This window comes from Hetaerina americana, unplaced genomic scaffold, assembly GCF_022747635.1.
Source record: "Hetaerina americana unplaced genomic scaffold, ioHetAmer1.1.p SCAF_2, whole genome shotgun sequence".
Classification (NCBI taxonomy): Eukaryota; Metazoa; Arthropoda; class Insecta; order Odonata; family Calopterygidae; genus Hetaerina; species Hetaerina americana.
Window position 1 is genome coordinate 8,770,390 of NW_027286763.1, and position 19,430 is coordinate 8,789,819.

Genomic DNA, 19,430 nt, shown 5'->3' on the forward strand with positions numbered 1-19,430 from the left:
GCAATTCTTCTCTTTACGTCCCTACTACTACGTGTTGGTCCAAAGCACTTCCAAGATACGTAAACTGTTCTAGCTGCTCTAGATTTTTCCCTCCTATTTTAATGTATAGCTTAGCCTTTTTCTTTCTAGAAAATCGCATAAACTTTGTTTTATTAATATGGATTCTCATCCCATACCTATCGCACTGAATTTCCAAATCACTAAGCAATGCTAGCCCCTTGACTGACTGACAAACTAAAGCTTGGTCATCAGCAAACCTAACTGATTTTACGTAATCCCCGCCCACTTTCATTCCTCCCTCCAGTTCTTCCCATGCCACTTTAATCATTTCCCATACATACATGTTGAACAGCAACGGTGATAATGGGCAACTCTGCCTTACACCTCTTCCTAACACTGCCCATCCGGCCTCCCCCGTTCCCCACTCGCACCTGAGCAATCTGAGACATGTAGAGGTTGCGGATTAGCCGCCTATCTCTCCAATCTATCCCTATTTTCTGCAATATACTCATTAGTTTTCCTCAATTCACTCTTTCAAACGCTTTTTCGAAATCTACGAAACAGGCAAATACCTCATGGTTGTATTCTCTATTCCTCTCAATTAATAATCTCATTACTGGTATGGTATTACGCGTGCCTCTCCCCTTCCTAAACCGAAACTTGTCATTCCCTAAGTAATCATTTTCCCTACTCTCTATCCTTTTGTCAATGATCCTAAGAAAACCTTAGCTGCGAGGGATATGGAACTTTGTCCTGTAGTCGTCACATCATGTAGCCTTTACCTTTTTTGGAATAGGAACTAAAGCTGATCTCACAAAATCTCCGGCCAGATTCCTTCCTCAAAGATACTACGAATCAGCCCATTGAGTCTCTTTCGTCCACATTTGCCTAAACATTTCAGTAGTTCCGCAAGATTGTCATCCACCACCTTGGCCTTATTTAGCTTCGTCTCCCTTAAGACCCTTTCTATCTCCTCATCGAGTATGCCTGGACCTAAGCTATCTTTCTCTACGTCACGTTCCATTTCTATGTCCAAATTTGTTAGTCTAAATTCATTACTATTAGAGTTTTTCTATATATTCCTTCCTTTTCTCTTGGATCTCTCCTTGGTCAACTATTACCTCACCCGCCTTATCTCTAACTGTTAGCATAGATCTTCTTTTCTTACTTCCCGATAACGATTCAACTTTGCTGTACAGCGCTCCGATTTCACCCTTCCTCTGCAGACTTTCCATATCGTCGCACTGCATCTCCCACCATGCTTCTTTTGCTTTATTTGTTGCCCACCTCAATTTATTGTTTAATTCTTTGTACTTCATTTTGCTTAATTCTGCATTTACATTCTTTTGTTTTCGCCGCACATCCATCTTTGTAATCATCTAATCCATGATCCATGGTTTCCTAATCCTTCTAGCGTTAGCGGTTCCTGTAGTGTCTTTTGCTGCTTTCGATAACCATTTCTTCATACTTTCCCTTTACCATCCTCCATAATTTCCTCTACAGCCTGTTGGTACTCCTTCCTTTTCAAACCATTTAATGATTATACATTCCATTTTCTAACCCCCTGCACTTGCCTTATCTTTTTGGAACGGAGGCTACATTTCATATTAACTCATTTGTCCGCATCCACTCCCGGGAAGCTGTGCAAATTTATCGCACTGTTTCTAAACTTGTGTCCAACCAAACAATATTTAGCTGACACCTCTCTGAGTCACCTGGCATTTTCCATGTATATCTGCGTCTTTTGTGGTGTGTAAGCCAAGTGTTGGTGATGACTAACCCCTGTCTCCTGCAGAACTCAACTGCTTTCTCCTCGCGGTCATTCCTCATGCCTAAACCGTAGTCCCACACCTCATCACCATCTTTTCCTTTGCCTACCGTTCTATTCCAATCTTCCATTGCTATCAAATGTTTCCAAGTGGGGACACACGCTATTATGTCCTCTAACTGATCGTATATCCTATCCGTTTCTTCTTCCTTATAGTTGCTCGGTGGCATGTACACCTGAATAATAACCAAGTTCGTCGGTTCTGCTTTTATCTCTACTATTAATAATCTATCCGTTACCTGCTCTATCTTGACTACGCTTCTTCCTACCTCTTCATTTAATACTATGGCAATTCCTCGTTCACTCTCGTCCCCGCCGCTGTATATAATTCTATACTTATCACTCCAGTAATCCCCGCTATCCTTCCATCTCACCTCGCATAGATCTAAAATATCTATTTTTCCCATTTCCATTTCTCGCTTAACATTCTCCAATTTCCCTGTCCTCATCATTGTCCTAACATTCCACGTTCCTATTCTAACTTTAACTTGGTCTTATTCTCCTGCGCCTTCTGTCCTGCTGCTGCTGGTTTTCCCTTTCAAGGGTTTCGTGGAATGACGACCGCGGAAGCATATCCTCCCCCGCTGCCGGGCACGACACACGGCCGATTGGGGCGAGCCCCGTAGTTGCCAGGACTCAAAATCTCTGTTTTGTTCATCATGTTAATCTTGGGAATGATAATTGAGGTGGTTTCCCGTTGCCTTCCTCAATATTGTTTTTAACGTGACACCATCACTTACTGGCCGCCCCACTGGGGTCAGACGCCATTGTAGCCGCCTCACTGAGGAACAGACGCTGCGTGGACTACCTTTCGTCTGGCTCCTAACCTTCGACCAATCTGGCTTGGGTGATCCTACCAGGAGCAATAATTATTATTCCCGCCAGCACAGCTCTAGGGGTTAAACAAACGCACAAGCCTTTCCACCACGTCAAGGTTGTAGTCCGGGGAGGGGAGGACAATATTATGTGAGTAAAGTTTATTAGACACAAAAAATGTTTACAACTAAACTTTTATCAGATTTTCGTCGATTGCAGAAGTTGCAACCGGGAAACGGAGACGAAGCTAAATGATTCAACGCACGACAACGCGCCATGCCACAAGGTGCAACGAGTCAACGGGTTCCTGGCCAAACACCAGGTGAAAACGCGGCTCCCTCGGATCAAGGCAGCATTGAGAGGAACCTTTTTTTCGCCCATAGAAGAGATCCATCAGAATGGAATGTCCTTCGCCCAGCCTTATGTGGATTTCTTCTCCTTTCTTCTTTAAATGCCAATAATGCTTTTCCAGTATAAACTGTTCCTATCAACGATATGAAACGCTTTTTCATTACCCATAAAAACAATGAATCAGTTCGATTTTTAAAGAAATATAACCATTGACGTAGTTAAAAGCCAAAATAACGATTCAGGTTATCATTTTTGTTGTCAAAATCAAAACGATAGAAAAATAAGTAGAGTTTTCGCTGCACCCTTGTACTAAAGTTTTTGAATTATTTGCGAAGCATACTCTCTATTCTTTAGTGTTGACAGTTGAAAATTTACACAATGATTTCTGCAGCAATGCTGGGAAATAGATATCATAAGCCTTTTATGCCTAATTTGTTGAAACCCCGCGAAGAATATCTAACCTGCCTCGTGTGTTTCATTCTCCCTTATTTCTCCTCTGGCCGTATCCCTTCTCTTTTAGTGCTTAAAACAGTGAATGCGAAAGCAAGTGGTGCATTTCGTACACGAAAATCTGAATTTATGGCACAGAGCAAGGCCTATTATAAATTTTGCGGGCAAAATTTACAACAATACTGAATTAATGTTTACGCGAACTCATAACATTTTCCAGCTGCGTATTTATTTTTCGTTAATATTTATATTTAAGCTCACTATTCCACGATTGGGTTTGACGAGATTGAGGAACGCCGTTGCAATTGACGAAAACGAAGGGAAAGACGAAAGGAGGCCTCAATGAATGAGGAAAAGAGTTCTCAAAAATAAAATAGATCCCAAGTACACGCTCACGTGCCAATCACTGCCTCTTCTCTTGTTCAGCCTCCCTCGGTGGTTTTATCCTCTGGACACGCATAAAGCGAACCTGAGCTCTCTTCTGCCAGACGAAAGAGAGCAACGGAGAAAAAACAAAACCACAGCTTCTTTCCACCGTTCAGAAGTTGCCTTCGAAAACAAGATCCCTTGAACCGTGTCGAGGAATATCAGGGGTTGGGAAGGAGAGAAGAAATAGAGAGGGCGCAAGGAGAGATGCTGGCTCGATGACCCCATTGGGTGGACGGACTGGGCGGAGGGGTGAAGGGAAGGCGAGTGAGGTCGTTATCCCGGTGGATGTGCCGTAAGTCAGCGTAGAGATACCCTCTTCTCAAATTTGAAATTCCGTAGCTTTGGACCCGAGACTGTTCAAGTAAAATCAAACTCACTAAGCAGAAGAATTAGTTGCCTGTCGCTGGAAAAAAACCATTAGAAGACAAAACTTTGCACTAATGATTTCTTTTTTAAATATATTAAAATACTTGGCACTGCGATCTTTCAAAATATGAATATTTAAGTCTTGGGTCTCCAACTTCCGTTGAAAACACTTTAAAAAAAATATAAATAAATAAATAAATATATATATATATATATATATGTATTTTTTGGTCGCGGTAGTCCAGGGGGTAGCGCGTTGGACTGCTTACCGGAGGGGTCCGAGTTCAATTCCCGGGCCAGGCAACCTGGGCACCTGCAGCTCCACCCAGGCTAAAGTGATTTTTCGGGTACCAGGTATTCCTGGGAAACCATAACCGGCACAGGGAAAGGAACTGGCCCCCCTACCCTGTTGTGTGAATTTCACACGCCGTATAGGGCTTAGTACTGGGTGAACTCTACCATCACCTACAAAACCGTCCTTCGGGTTGATTACTGTGTGTATGGTTTATATGTATATATATATATATATATATATATATATATATATATATATATATATATATATATATATATATATATATATATATATATATATAACACTTTTTGAAAGACTCACGGACGTGAATAATAATGTATAACACTTAGCACTAGTGGACACAGACAAAAACACAGAAACACACAAAAAAAGAGACTCACTATTTTTCGAATTTTCGGTGGTCGTTGCCACCTTTATCAAGGAGGAGAGGGACAGAACTGAAGGGAATACGAGGGCTGGAGCGATGGATGGAAGGGGAAGGTGGGGAGGGAATTCCGAAGGGACGGGTTTGGAGGGGCAGCGTTAGAAAGGTGGGGAAAATGTAGAAGGTGATGGGGGTGGAAGGGGGATGAAAATATAATTAGAACAGGGTAATTAGTGCCTAATATTGATTCCTGGCCAGTTCCAGGACTCCAAAAGCCAGATGAAGGATTGCTCTAGTGTTTTCAGTTTCAGAGGAGGATCAGAGGGTGGGAGGGATGCTATGATTGATACACTATAGCATTTATCAAAGGGAGTGTTGTGTTCGGAGGCGTGTTTGGGGATAGGGAGCATGTCAATGAAGGAAGAGTTTTTGCATGAGGCTCGGTGGTTGTTGATTCTGATATTGAGGGGTGTGGTGGTTTGCCCAATATAATAGGCAGGGCACAGTTGGCACTTCAGAAGGTACACTACATTGCTAGAAGTGCAAGTAGAGGAGGGAATTGGTGGGAGAGAGTTAAAAAGCGGGTGGGAGAGGGATGGGATTTTGGTTTTGAAAATAGGGCATGTTTTACATCTGGGTTTATTGCAAGGCGTTGGAGTGGTTTTAGGACGGGTTGGGGATTTAAGGAGTGGATTTGTTGATTTGAGGAGATCGGATAGGTTGGCGGGGCGTTTGAAAGTAACTGAGGGGCATTTGGGAAAAAGGTTGGCGGTGGCATTATGATTTTTTAGGATAGGGTAGAGGTCTTTCAGGATTGATCGTATAGATTCTAAGCCCGGGAAGTATGTAGTGCAAATTGAGAGAGGGTGGGGTTCTGCGTTGGAGGAAGGTTTGGGAGTGTACGCATGTTTTCGGATTCTTTTGTTCAGGAGGGATTCGGGATAACCTCTTTTTAGGAGGGAACAGTGTAGACTTGAAAGGAAATAATCAAGGGAATCAGGGTCACTACAAATTCTGTGTCCCCTTGTGGATAGGGAGTAAGGAATGGAGCGTTTTGTGTGATATGGGTGGCAACTATTGTAGTGTAAGTATTGCTGTTTGTTTGTGGGTTTAATATGTACAGAGGTGTGAAATGTTTGGTTTCTTAATGTAACATTTACATCTAGGAAGGTGATTTGGGAGGAGGATACTGTAGAACTGAAGGAAATAGAGGACGAAGCATTGAGGTCGGAAATGAAAGCTTTCAGGGAATCGGTACCATATTGCCAGAGGAGGAAGATATCATCGATGTACCTGAGCCACAATAGAGGTTTCAGTGGTTGTTTTGACAGGAATTTCTTCTCTGCGAGACCAAGAAAGAGGTTTGCATAGGAAGGGCTGAACCTGCTACCCATGGCACAGCCCTTGATTTGTAAGAAGAATTTGTCGTTAAAGAAAAAGGAGTTGCGGGTGAGGATGAACTCGGAAAGACTAAGGAGAAAATCTGTGCTGGGTATGTGTGGCTCAGGGCGTTGGGAGAGGTAATGTTTGAGAGCGGAGAGACCTTCTGAGTGGGGAATCGATGTGTATAGGGATGTTGCATCTATGGTGGCCATAATGATCTCAGTATCTGGAGGGAGGGAGGTTGATTTTAGCCTTTCCAGGAAATGGTAAGAATCTTTGGTGTATGACGGTAGGGAATGGACTATCGGTTGGAGATAGTGGTCTACAAATGCAGAGATTCTTTCAGTTGGGGAGTGACGGGAGGATAAAATCGGACGACCGGGATTCCCAGGCTTGTGAATCTTTGGAAGGATATAGAAATGAGGGGTGCGTGGGTGGGGAGGGGAGAGGAGGTCCAGGTCTGAAGGAGATAGACCCTCATTTGGCCCGTTGGACACGAGAAATTCAATAAGTTCCTTCTGAAGTGCGGGGTTTGGGTCTTCGGGGATTTGCCGGTATGCGCACGTATCCGAGAGTTGCCTGTCAACCTCCGTTATGTAATCCGATCTATTTAAGACAACAACTGTTGAACCTTTGTCCGCGGAAGTAATGATGATATTAGGATCCTTAATTAGCCTTTTTAGTTCAGTGGATTCGGTTGGAGACAGGTTGGGTCGAGGATTTAGGGTCTTGAGGAAAGACGGGTTGGAAATTCTGGACAGGAGAAGGTTATAAAAATTTCAATTGGATGATTTGGGGGGAGGGGATTGGGTTCTCGGGCAGAAGCCGGCTTGAATTTATGTAAGGCGTTGTGAAGGGGTCTGGAAACTTGCTGGAGTGACGGTTGGGAATCCCAAAATGCCTTCCACCGGAGATTCCAGCAGAAATGCAATACGTCCGCGAGGATTGTCACGTGGTTTACTCTGGGGGTGGGGGTAAAAGAGAGGCCCTTGTTCAAAAGGGAGGCCATATTTGGGCTAAGGGGTTTGGAAGAAAGGTTAACCACGTGGCTTGCGGCGTCCGTGTCTTCGTCTGGCGGGATGGGGGTGGTGGGTCTGGAGGGTCTGGAGCGGGGGTGTCTTTGGGGGAAAGGCCCTCGAGGGTTCGGTGGAGGCAGATTATACATGGAAGCAAGGTCCGGTTTGAAGAGGTGTAGGGGTGGGGGAGGAGGGGGGAGGGTGGCCAGGCTTAGCGGTAATTGGAGACCTTCTCGGAAGTGCGAGATGCAGAGGTTGGAAAGTTTCCTGAGTAATTTTTGACGCCGACGTTGTAGCGAGCGCGCGGACGCCCTAAGAGTCTCTTCTACTCTGTGTAGGAGATGTGGCGCGGTCAAGGAAATGATTTTAATCAGGGAGTTTATTGAATTTTGATATGCGGCAATGAGATGATAGTACTGATTTCGTATAAAGTGACAGAGGAAAAATGAGTGTTGGAATGTTAGTATATTCAAGGAAGGACGCAGTTGGGGAGGTAAGCCCGAAAGTGGGAATTTTGTACGTAAACCATTGGGAATAATGCCTAATGTGATGCACGCCGAAAGAAACTCAGAGTGACCGGTGTATTGGGCGAGTTTGAAGGAATATTTTCTGATGTGGCGTAGCCATGAGGGGATGGGGTCAATGTTATTCATGTTGATGTATGCGACGGGGGATGGGATAGGTGTAAATTTGATAGGGGCGGTAAGAAAGAGGAAGAGGAAATCAAGGTAACACAGTGGTGAAAAGAGGGATAGGGCACACAGATAAAGGTGGTTGCGACTTACAGCACAGGAACCGAAGAGGCAGCACGTTGACAGAAGACGACGGAGGATGATTGCAATACGCACAATATATATAACACTTTTTGAAAGACTCACGGACGTGAATAATAATGTATAACACTTAGCACTAGTGGACACAGACAAAAACACAGAAACACACAAAAAAGAGACTCACTATTTTTCGAATTTTCGGTGGTCGTTGCCACCTTTATCAAGGAGGAGAGGGACAGAACTGAAGGGAATACGAGGGCTGGAGCGATGGATGGAAGGGGAAGGTGGGGAGGGAATTCCGAAGGGACGGGTTTGGAGGGGCAGCGTTAGAAGGGTGGGGAAAATGTAGAAGGTGATGGGGGTGGAAGGGGGATGAAAATATAATTAGAACAGGGTAATTAGTGCCTAATATTGATTCCTGGCCAGTTCCAGGACTCCAAAAGCCAGATGAAGGATTGCTCTAGTGTTTTCAGTTTCAGAGGAGGATCAGAGGGTGGAAGGGATTTCCCTGTCCATCCAAAAACCTACCTTAACCGGTAGATTACCTTTAAAAAAAAAAAATATATATATATATATATATATATATATATATATATATATATATATATATATATATATATATATATATACATTCAAACACGAAATCCCGCCAAACGGCGAATAAATACTCATATATACAGAAACATATATAAGGAAAAGGGATAGGAACACGTATAAAGGACGAACACAATAGAGGTGGGGAAGGCGGAATCGAACGGATCACAAGAGTAAAAATATTTCCTCAACCGGGACTCGAACACCGGATCTTTCCACTTGCCGGGCGGATGCTCTTAACCACTTGAGCTATGGTTCAATTTAGTTTTATTCGGTCTAGTATGTTACACTGCTAGTGTTTACATTGTACACATTGTCAGCTTACAGGTTATGGTTACAGAGTATTTTTTTTTCCTACTATGGTTACACACTTACATAGACATAAATTCATATACATTGCATTAAACAATTGTGACCATGAACAATACTGTTGAAGGAAATAATAAAGGCAGGGTTCACAAAATATAGAAGGAAATATTTGGATTAGCAACGGAACATTAGATTTGGTTGGGATTATTGATAGCTTTGAAGCACAGTTATTCAGAAAAACAACTTTTTAACCACGGACGAAGTGTGTCCGGTACCGGGGGCAGCCACATCCGTTCCACCAATGCTTGCATGCCTTTAGCGGAGTGTTTATTCGCGGTTCTCATCTGTGTGAATTCCACGATTAGGGTGGTCATTATGAAGGATTTAAAGCTCGGAAAGAGCCGAAAGTTCAAGGTGATCAGATTCATGTCGGTAATGGCACCACCACCGAACACGTCCCAGGTTTTATAGATCTTTTTTAGAGCTTCCCATTCTCTGATTTTATCGTTGCATCCAAGGATGAGATGCGCGACGTTGTCTATTCGACCGCATGACGGACAAAGGGGCGAATCGGCTAGCCGAAGGTGGTGCCTCACTTCCCTCGTCATGACTGTGTTCGCGATTAGGTTAAACATTCCACTACGTGCCTCATCGTTCGCCCTGCTGGTCGCCCAGTTTTTCCAAGAAATCGTTCTTTTCGATGTATTTTGTTGCTGCTCGGTAAGCGCTCTGACATACAGGGTCTTCACTCGAATTGCTTCTCCATCTCGCAGGAGAGAAGCGACTTTTTTCGTTTCATCAAATGCCCTCCGGTGGCATACGTCGCGCGCGAGTTCCTGCCACGCGTCCTTGAGGAGTGCCTTGCGCCACGCTTCGTCACCGCCGAGGATGCGCAGGCTAAGCTTCGCATAGACAACCTTCGCCTTTAGAGCTGTATCGGTTAAATTGAGACCACCCTGCTCGAACGGGCCATAGAGCTGGTTTCGGGACACTTTCTTTACGTAGCCATTCCAGATCATTTGGTTGGACACTCTAATAAAGTATGCGTTGTATTTAGTGGGTAAGGGCCATAGATGGGCCACATACCATATCCTTGGGAAGACAATCTGGTTGAGGAGGCGGACGCGGGTCACGATCGGGAGGGAAGGGAGTGAAAGCTTTCCAACACTCCATTTTACATGATGGTCAATAATTCCCCAGTTTCGCTCAATCGTGGGAGCCAACTCCCTCTCCCACCAGAACCCCAAGATTTTGAGCGAGGGCGCTTCTGACCAACCGATGGAGGTCGAGGGCCGGTCGCCCTTCAGCACCAAAAACCCGGATTTCCGGTTATTGAGGAAGATACCACCCTGCTCGTATGACGTTAATATGTCGTGGGCTAGGGCCATGTGGGACGGGTCGTCTACGAAGAGCGTTATGTCGTCAGCGTATGCGACGCCCAGGCAGACGGCGCCGTGACGACGTACCCCGATTCCACTGCTCTGTAGTCGTCTGAGTATGGGGTCTAAGGCAAGGGCGAACAGCAGCATTGACAGTGGGCAGCCCTGCCGAACGGAGTTACTGACGGGGATGGGCGGCGATGTGGCATTGTTTATCCTAATTATAGAGTATGTTCCGTTATACATCGTTGATACGGCACGAATGAAGTACTCGGGGAAGGCCATCTTCTTGAGCACGGTGAGAATCCATTCGATCCGGACCAGGTCAAATGCTTTCTCAAGATCGATAGCCACCAGTGATAAAAAACGATCGCCATACAAGGGGGCGGAAAAAATGATGTCGCGAATTAAAAGTGCTGCATCGAAAATGTTTCGCGTTTTCGACACGGCGTACTGGGATGGAGAGAGGACGATGTCGGCAGCAGCCGTCATTCTACATCGTAGGACGTGCGCCAATATTTTATAGTCTGCGTTTAAAAGGGCGATTGGCCTGAAGTCGTTGAACGACTTTGGCCGCATCTTCTTTGGTATAAGCGTTATCACGGCGGTCCTCTGACTTGCAGTCAGAGAGCCGCTAGCTAAAATGCAGTTAAAAAGGTGGGTTAAAATAGGTTTTAAAACATCCCAGTACGCTAGATAAAATTCAAAGGGTAGGCCGTCCAAGCCGGGTGCTTTGCCCTTCGGGAACATGGAGGAGACGCAGTCCAGTTCGTCTGAACTTATGTCTCGACAAAAATCGTCTTTTTGATCTGTGGGAAGCGTAGGGAGAGGGGGGAGAGGGGGTGCGTCTCCCTCCTTCCATGGAGGATACCTGTTAAAGGTGTTTTGAAAGTGCCGGCCCGCTTCCTTAAGGAGGTTGGTGTCACCGGCGGCAGATTCTCTGACAGGGATTCTGTCTATATCGGAGCCAGAGTTGGATTTCATCCAGCGCCGAAGCTCAGATAGCGTTAGGGGGCCCCCTTTATCCGTGTCCAGTTCTTTTTGCCACTGTTGGGGAGCGTATTTTTGGAGCTCGTGGCCAAGGATAATTTTTTTTAGGGACGACACTTGGGCGTGGAAACCCTCCGGCGCCACATCCTTACGCAGGAGCTCTTCCAGCGCTCGGCGGTAGAAGGAGATGGTGTAGTTCTTTTCCCTACGCCACTCGAAAGTTTGCCTTTTGATGTGGGTGACAATGCGGGGTTTGAAAACCTCGTCCCACCATAGAGCGAGGTTTGCACCGGGGCGGAGTGCCGCGATCAGTGCACACACCCGGGTGCGGATAGAATCACGACGAGTCGCGTCCTCCAACACGCGGAGGTCCATGCGCCACACGGAGCCGCAGCGGTGGACGTGCGCGCCCGGGGTTGTGTCCGGGCACGTAACTCTCATGATCACTGCACAGTGATCAGAGAAGGACACCGGGAGGGTGTCCACTGTCTGGACATCATTCTTTAGGGATGTCGAGACGAAGAGGTAGTCAATCCGCGTCCGAGAGTTAGGCCCTGATCGCGTGAAAGGGGCGGGACCGGCGCAATAAGAACGCACTGCGTCAATCGCTCCAATGGAGTCGAGCATTAGTGAGAGCGCCCGGCTTGGATAGTATGTCACGTTATCCCTGTTCGAGGCACTATCCTCTCGGCGGTAGATAGTGTTAAAATCTCCGCCCAATATGGCCTTCCCCGAGAAGGAATACAGGTAGGGGAGGAGAAGTTCATTGAAATATGTTTCGCGCTCTGCCCTCGCGCGCTCACCGGAGGGAGCGTAAAGGTTTGTGATATGGATACCATTCACGATAACGGACGTTATTCGGCCCGAGGGGTGGCGGCGAACATGAGAGAACGGAATGCCATTTCGGACTAGGGTGGTGGTGCCAGAATGACTTTCGGCGAAATTGCCGATAGCCTGAAAGATGTTCGCATCCCAGACTATATCCTCCTTTACCTCTTGAAGGAGGATTACATCAGCCCTAAGGTCGCGGAAAAAACGTTGGAGGACTGCAATTTTTAAAGCGCTATAAACGCCAGCAATATTAAGCGAAATAATATTCATTGGTGGAATGAGAGGACAGCTATGGGCACCGGACATCACTTACCAGAGTCCTGGTCATGGCTTACGTCGCTTCGGTCGCGGCTCGAACCCGGGCGACGAGTGCTTCGCCGCTTCCCGGGACGCTTCGTCCGACGGGTCGACGATCGAGGTCTCGAGTTGTCACCGCATACCTCCCTTCCGACCTCGTCCGAAGAGGAAGACCCAGCCGTGGTCTCTACGAAGAGCTGGTTACTCGGCGGCATTCCACGGGGGGCCCTGTTCGAGCGAGCAGAGCTGTGGGCCGTCCCAGCCCAGGAGGTGGCCTCAGGGGGGGGCGGGGTGGCGGACTGGTGGTCTTCTGCCGAAGGGGCCCCATCGGGAGAAATTAGAGGAGATCGGTCGAATTGGTCCGCCTCTAGAGGAGCCCTGGGAAGATCGTCGACACCTTGGCTGTCCTCAAAGGAGAATGAGGATGGAATGTCTGGGATTGTTGACGTCGACAAGGTTTTGCTCGTACATGTGTCAACTTCCGCGGCCGGTGATACTTTCTTGATTTTCCGTGACACCGTAATCGAGGGGCCCGCCGTTGAGGAAGGGGGACAGTCGTAATCGGATACATCCTCCCCCGCTGTCACCCGTGATTCTCGGGGAGTTGGAAGCCCGTGAAGCAAGGATTGCGGGAAGAACGCATCGTTGGCGTGGCCAGAGAAAGGAAGGACGCAGGATGATCTGTCCTCTTTTGACGGGGTCACGGAGATAGGGGCTGGTGGTCGTGAGTGTGTATCCGAGCTGGTAGGGACCGCAGCTTGATCAATGCTCGAAATCAGCAGTGCAATGTCGTCCGTCCTCTTCTTCTTCGGATCCCTTTCTTCCGTTGACGACTTTCGTTCCCTCTGAAATTTCCCTCCGAGTGGAGGGGGATGCGGGGGTTCGGCGGGAACAGCTGGGGGCGCACCCTCGATAAGTATCAGGGACCGCGCCCTCTCCTCCACAGCCATCTCGGGCTCATCTATCTCTTCGGCGGTGTTCGGATTGGAGGCCAAAAACATTGCCTCCGCATAGCTCTTCCCTCCCTGGTTCCGAGGGCAGGTCTTGCGCTCGTGGCCTTCTTGGTTGCAACGGGCGCAGGTGCGGCGCTGACCCTCGTAGATGATGATGGCCCGGTTGCCGCCGATGTGGAGGTACGAGGGGATATTTCTTTCGACCGTCATCCGCACCACTCTCGTACCTGTCAACACGCGTGCCAATTTGTCGCCCTCCCACCTGTTCTCCCACGAGCGATGGATTCTTCCAAAACGTTGAAGCTCGCCTGTTATATCTTCCAATGGGGTCTCCACGGGGAGACATAGAACCCTGACATTACAAGGGCTACCGGAGGTCTCGTCAATGGTAATCGTCGTCCTCGGATCAATTTTGGATGGAAACGGTAGTTTTCGTGGGATATTATCCAGAATCCTCTTCATAGTAGCTTCAGTTGCCAACTTCAGGAATACCAAATGGCGGTTATATCCAAATTGGATCGCCACAATCTCTTCGGGTGTGAGGCCCAGCGACTCTAGTGTAAAGAGGTGGACCTCCAACGGAGTAGGGGGCTTCGCCTTTTCATCAACTTGCAAGGCGAGCGTGTTTACGCGACGTACGACCATTTTGAAAGAAATCAAATGGAGCACGCCAGCGCCAAGAAAAGAAGAAGAGCGCACTGAAAGCACTCCAAGAAGGAAAGAAAGAAAAAAAAACACTCACGAACGCTCCCTCCCCGCCACACGCACCCGGCGGTAGCAAATAAAAAGGAGCCTAAGCTCTACACCAGGAGTCAAGGTCAGTCTTGATCCAGTAAACAAAACAAAAGTACGGCCTTTCCGGCGGAAGAAGTCGAGAGTCAAACTGCACGCTTCTTGATGAACTAGGCGGTCAACCGCCGCTCGAAACAAAACACGATCGGAACCTCGATTTCCGAGAGACTCCGGCAGTGCCGCTCTCCAAACCCCGGCGGCCGAAGCCTCGGACGCCGGCGAATTTTAGACACTCGGTGAACACAGGCACGTCCTGCTATCGAGGCAGCTATCGAGGATATGTAATTTACCCTGAGATCCGTGGGTCCTATATGTCGCCAAGCGCCCCGATTCTTTAGCCAAGAGATGGCGTCAGGGGGCTGTTTCACCCACCAAAGGAGAAATAGACAATACACAAGAGGAAAGGACAGTGGTTAGAATTCATACAACATCATACAGGAAAAGAACAGTGCGTTTCGTGGCACGCATAGCCAGAAGAAAGAGATGAGCCACATTGGCCAAATACACATTCAAACACAAAATCCCGCCAAACGGCGAATAAATACTCATATATACAGAAACATATATAAGGAAAAGGGATAGGAACACGTATAAAGGACGAACACAATATATATATATATATATATATATATTTTTTTTTTAAAGGTAATCTACCGGTTAAGGTAGGTTTTTGGATGGACACAACTGCCAAACAAACATTTTATTACTCCTAACAAAACACAAAATCCATCATCCTACTCTATATCAGGTCCCTCTTCATCTCTGAGTACTTTCTTCCTCCCTTCATCCCGTTCGACAACCCTATCCTGTTCCTTCCCTTTCCTCGTTTGCCTCACATTATCCCCTCTATTACAGTCTTCAACATCCCACCGGTACCGATCAATACCCCTTCATCCATTTTTCCTGCCTCCATAGGATTTCTCTAAACAAACCCCTTCCTTCGCCAACCATACCAAGTACTTCCTGATTGGTTTTCTTCTCTGTCCATTTCACCTTCTCCATTCTTCTACACACCCACATTTAAAAAGCCTCCAGTCTACGTCTATTCTTCTGCTTCAATGACCACGTTTCCGCACCGTACTTAACTACGCTCCACATCCAAGTTTTTACGAATATTTTCTTAACATCCTTACTCAACGTCCTTGTCATCAACTCCCTCCTTCTTGTGAAAGTCTCTTTGCCTAGCGCAATTCTTCTCTTTACGTCCCTACTACTTTGACCGTGTTGGTCCAAAACACTTCCGAGATACGTTAACTGTTCTAGCTGCTCTAGTTTTTGCCCACCTATTTTAATGTTTTGCTTAGCCTTTTCCTTTCTAGAAAATCGCATAACCTCTGTTTTATTAATATGGATTCTCATCCGATACCTGTCGCACTGAATTTCCAATTCACTCAGATGTGCTTGCAACCCCTTGGCTGACTGACAAACTAAAGCTTGGTCACCAGCAAACCTAACTGATTTTACGAATTCCCCGCCCACTTTCATTCCTACCTCCAGTTCTCCCCATGCCTCTTTAATCATTTCCTCTGCATACAGGTTGAACAGCAACGGTGATAATGTGCAACCATGCCTTACACCTCTTCCTAACACTGCCAATCCGGACTCCCCGTTTCCCACCCGCACCTGAGCAGTATGAGACATGTACAGGTTGCGGATTAGCCTCCTTTCCCTCCAATCTATTCCTATCCTCTGCAATATACTCATTAGTTTTTCCCAATTCACTCTATCAAACGCTTTTTCGAAATCTACGAAACAGGCAAATACCTCCTGGTTGTGTTCTATATTCCTCTCGATTGATAATCTCATTACTGCAATGGCATCACGCGTACCTCTCCCCTTCCTAAACCCAAACTGATCATCCCCTAAGTGATCATTTGCCCTACTCTCTATCCTTTTGTTTATGATCCTGAGAACAACTTAAGCTGCATGGGATATCAAACTTATCGTCCTGTAGTCCTCACATGATGAAGCCTTTACCTTTTTCGGAATAGGATATATATATATATATATATATATATATATATATATATATATATATATATATATATATATATATGTATAATTTTGTATATGATTTCGTCGAAGTAACCCAGAAATGTGGAAAAAACCTAATTTGCAACAAACACTATAAGAACACATAAAAAGAACACTCAACCGTTATTTCTTTTCTTAATAATTTCGGCGATATTTAACTCCGTCTTTCTCAGAAGAAACAGTAGTGTATATATATATATATATATATATATATATATATATATATATATATATATATATATATATATATATATATATATATTTATTTATTTATTTATATACTTCCATATAAAAATAAAAGAGCAAGCTGCTCAGCGGCGGTCGAGAGCGTTGACTTTGACGCGTGTCTTCTCTACTCGTCCATGGATACTTCACTAAATGAGACCTTTTTTCTAAATAAGCTCTATCCCTCTCAAAATACGTGCACTAAACTGCTCTTTTTTCGGATTGTTTAAACCCTTCTGCTCCTCTTTGTCCTCGTAATGCAGGATGTAGTCACCCTCCCGGTCTCCCCCAGTATTACAGATATGAGCATTAAAGCTAAAGAGAAATTTTTGTTTTAACAAGGAGTGGCATTTTTGTTTGACAGAACAATATTGCAAGTAGGTCCTACGAAGGCGCTTCAATAAGTACCCGTGTTTGACAGGAAAGGGCGTTCCTGAAGGAAGATAATGTTATCATCGTTTGCTGCCATCTATCAAACGACGGCGAAACAAATTTCAGACTGATTTAAAGGTTGGTTTGGATTAGGCAGCCAATCGAGTAAGACGTGTTTCATGTTTTTCGCTTAGATGGAAAAAGAGCAGTATCGTTCGGTGATTCGCTTTTTGTTTTTGGATGGGAAGACATGCGAGGAGATAAAAGCAAAGTAGGAAGCTGTTTTTGGGGACATTTCGCTATCTATGACCACATTTAGATATTGGGTCAACGAATTTAAACGTGGGCGAACATCTGTTTTTGATTAGGAGCGGCCAGGACGCCCGGCAGACGTGGTTACCAAGGAAATCATTCAAGAACTCCACGCCATGATTCTCGCTGATTGACAAACGCAAGTTCAAGAAGTAGCAGAGGCTGTGGGTGAGTCAACCGGAACGGCAATTAATATTTTACATGATAAGTTGGCGATGAAAAAATTGTCGGGCCGATGGGTTCTGCGATTGCTCACGGTGGACGACAGGGTGATCCGGAGTTGTCGCCGCCAAAACTGCATGAACTACGTTATGAATTGCTGCCGCACCCCCCGTATTCACCCGATTTGGCTCCCTGCGACTTTTTTTATTCCCTAACATGAAGAAATGGATCGCGGGAAAACAGTTTCGCTCAAACGAGGATGTTATCGCCGAGACAGAGGCGTATTTTGGAGAGTTCGACAAATCCTATTTTTGGAGGGGCTAAAAAATGGCCGGACCGTTGAGAGAAGTGTATCTTTATATAAGGGGACCATGTTGTAAATTAAAGAAATGTTTTTGAAAAAAATGGTTTCTTCATTTCTAACACGGGTACTTACTGAACCGGCCTTGTAAAAATGCACATTAACTAAAACTGACATTAGGCGAAATTAGTTTTCAAATGTGCCGGTTGTTAAATGCGTGCACCAAAATATATATATAAGGAAATTAATATAGAACTTTCCTAAAGTTTGAAGAAATTTCAAATGATTTTTAATAGCCCTTAAACTCAAGCAAGAATGATGGTTGGCGTAACTTTAATTTTTAACATTCGCGTTTTTTTTTATCGTTAGCTTTAACGTTAAAAATTGAATTACCTTAATGATAGAAGAACACTACGTATTCTCCACAAACTTTTCATTTGGTCCTGATAATTTCAACGAATAGACGTCATCCTCATGGTACCTGCGGATGACGTATATGATTTGAAACTAGGTGTACCGAATAAAAATATTTTTCTGAAAATACTTCTTCTTCTTCCATTCGAAAATGAATTTGCAAGTAGTCAAGGCTTATACCATCGAGTGTGTTGAATTGCTTTTCCGAAACCATCGTGAATAGCGTAATCTAATGTTTTTACAAATTAATAGGACTTCGACCATGAATAATATAATATTTTTGCTATATTCATCCGTAAGTTGAGCCTTACAGGTGTTTTTAACTTCCTATTTGATTTCATTTTAAAAATATCTTCCTCCAATTCATTCATTCGTGAATTAAATAACTTATAGTCGTTTTCATCCTCATAGCAATGTTCCAGTTGAAGAGTGCACATAAAACTCATCCGTCACTCCGGAGCATTCGCGACCGGCGCTTATTAGGTACCTTGGATAGTTAGGTTCCATTACTTGGTTTAGTCTATTTAAATAAATATACCGTTAAACATCCAAATACGTCGTCAAAAGCAATGCCACCAAAATGATTTCAAAATTTACTTAGTTTGCCGAAATTGTAAATTAATTTTTAATCTTTATTTTTCATTGTGCACATTTCAAAATATTTTGGTATTTAATGAAATACATTCATGCATTTATTTAGTCATAAACGCTCTGGCCGTTGCCTTCCTTGCACGGGTTTTTAGTGTTATCATCTTTCAACCTGAGACTACTGATTTCTACTTTTTTCGAGGACACATTCCATTCCTGGTGACCGTGGGCAGCCATTGCAGGTCAAAATATACACGTTTGCCAGTTAAAGGGCTTTATATAACTGCACGGTATTAAGTCCGCAAGGCATCAATTGCATCAACTATGCATTATTCTTCTGAAGAGTGGGAATTATCTATGTTTCACAGCATAGAGTAAATAGAATTACGGGTAATTAGAAGTGGAAATTTAGATCTCCTTGACTTTAATTTGCTCTGATACTACATCAGTGAAAGAAAGTTCACGGTTGCGGCGTTTCCCAAAGAATAGTGGGATATATCTAGGTTAATAAAAATGCAAACTGTGATATATCTATTAGGAATTTATACCCAACCGGAGCATTGTCTTTTCGAGGTTTAAAATTTTATTTGCAGTGTAAGGAATTCCAAGCTCTAAATAAAATACTAGGGTTGAATATTAAACGCTCTCACAAAGTTTTAAAGGGGCTCCGCGAAAACAGACCGAGTCTCAAAGTTCCCACCAACTTTCGAGCCGTCCTTGATTTTTGCTTTCATAAAAAAAGTCGCCGGAGTTTAAGGGCAAGATAAGGTCCCTTGCCCAATCCT